Here is a 2,500-nt window from a genome sequence, read left to right as displayed (position 1 = left end):
GACCCAAAATAATCAAAGACTTCAGGGAAATAGACAAGCTGATCTTTCAAAATTATGTGCATAACAGCCTCTTTGTAATACCCAGATTCAATAACCATCTAATCCTTACAAGTTGGTCTGTTCAACTTTGTGCGAGCCTTCCACTTATTCCAACATCACAGAACTCTAGCAATTACAGCCACTAAATGGCGAAAGTCAGAATATCTGTTTGGAGGAACTAGATATTCAGATGATATGGAAAGTTTATTGCACTGTATATTATAACTACCAACGTCTTTGCTTTCAACATTATCATCATTGATCTTGAATAAAGGATTCGGGATGGTGAAACTCAGTACATTTTGACTTATTGTTACATCACTTGACTGAATTTGTGGTCCTGAGAAATAGTTAGTTTTCTGAGTTGTTTGTATGATAAACATCTAGTTATACAATCCCCAGGATTATTCTGCCCATTTATGAAGGTAAAGTTCACAGGGAAGATTTCACAAAGCTGATTTATACGATGTAACCTATTCAATATAAAATTGGATTTTCCCTGCATTTTATCAAGTTTACTAGCATAGGAATTTACCCAAGTTAACGCTACCAAACTATCAGAATACAAAGTCAGTGCTTTAATATTAATGGGAATGACACATGCAGGGCCAGACAGTTCTTTATAAAGTTCCATAAGCATCTCTGTACCTGAACTAATAGCCTGCAACTCCAGGGAAGGGATTGATTTAGTCTTCAAATTTGTGTTCACAATTCTATTTTTGGCCAATACAAAACTAACCTTACCTGTATCTATATTCTCAATATAAAGTACGGCTCCATACATGAGACTACTTGCATCAACACAAGCTAGTATCCTATAAGATGCATCTCTTTCCCCTACAAACCGTTCTACCATAATTTCTGGAGTTACATTAGCTTGTCTTGAAATACAGTTCCACTCTTTCATTCGCTCTTGTGACAATGGATCATCCCATCCAGGTGATTTGTCACACTGTAAGCCATGCATAAAAACTCTAGATCTGTTAAAAACTGGTCCATTGAAATTATATAAATCAAAATTAGAGGCTATCGACCTGAGAATTAAACGTTTGTATTGGCTGATCCCTCAAGAGCAATAGGTCTAGTTGACAATATATCATCTTGCCTATGCCACTTACAAGCCTAAAAGTTTAACTTTACTGTCAGTTTTGTTTTCAAGACCAGCATCAATATCCTCCTGAAGTGAACTATCATTAGTAACAATTTGTTGTAATTCCATCTTATAGGGCTCAAAAATAGATGGCAATAACTGATAAGCCCATTTCAAAGTTGATGAATCACTACAAGTGAAAGCACCATTATCCATATAAAATAATTGATCAATCAACCTTTCCAAACATAAAACCTCGTCAGAATTCCCTTCAGTATCCAGGACCAAAATCTTGTATAAACTCAACATCAAAATTGTTGGCGAACATCGTAATCCAAAACTCAATCGCACATTCTTATACCCCACAAGAGAAAAACCTCCTTTCTTTACATTACGATACCAAAGAAATAGTAATTTATTCTGATCAGAGGGATTCAGCTCTATTTGGTTAAAAGCTTTCCGGATGTCAAAGCATAGAAGCTTAGACCCAAATCTCAGGTGTAAAAGAGCTGAAGCAATCTTTTGGTTTAAACAAGGTCCAGAATGTATACTCTGATTATGACTAACAGTAGCTGGCTTAGACAAATGTTTTTCACAAATATTCGAGAGAAAAACGACTCTACACTTAGTGGTCTCCCTGCTTAGTTTAAACACACCCATGTGCGGTAAGAAACTATGCTCAGGATGTTCCTCCATATACTGATCCAAATTTGGAATCCTCTGTATTATACCAAGTTGTTCTTGTTCTTTAATGGCATCATCCATCAAATGTAAATGAAGCTCATTCTTTCTTAACTTTTTTTTAAGTTAGATTTTAGCACAGCATTAGCAAGATTGTAATTCCTACCAAGAAGATGAGATACTTTACTGTTCCATAAAAGAGGCATGGATATCCTGCCCTTTTCAGTACGAACAGAATGATTCAAAGCAAATCTAACAAGTTGATCATTGACCTCTGAAGAGCAGTTTTCGAATTCTAATTGGTCATAATTTAATACCTTCTTCTCATCATATTTCATGAGAACTTCGTTTGCAGCTTTATTCAATTCAGTCTCCGAAATACTTCCATCATCTTTCAACACTGCAAAATTTGATTCAACATCAAGAGTTACCTCCTCTTCCATAAAGTTTGAATCATCACACAAGATGCTTGAACCAAAGCCTACATAGACAACAGAAGACTCTACAGACAAATAAGTAGAAATGTCCGAATTATTACCATTGTATGAGGCATAATTTAAATCAGGTAAGTATTTCAAATTAGAAATAGTGTTCTGCAGATTACCCAATAGCATAACCCCTAGAGCACATTGACTATAGACAGAGGGAATCGGCTGACCAAAATTTACCATTGAGCTCAAAAGACAATAC

Source organism: Palaemon carinicauda, chromosome 5 (genome assembly GCF_036898095.1).
Source record: "Palaemon carinicauda isolate YSFRI2023 chromosome 5, ASM3689809v2, whole genome shotgun sequence".
Lineage (NCBI taxonomy): Eukaryota > Metazoa > Arthropoda > Malacostraca > Decapoda > Palaemonidae > Palaemon > Palaemon carinicauda.
This window is presented reverse-complemented; position numbering follows the sequence as displayed.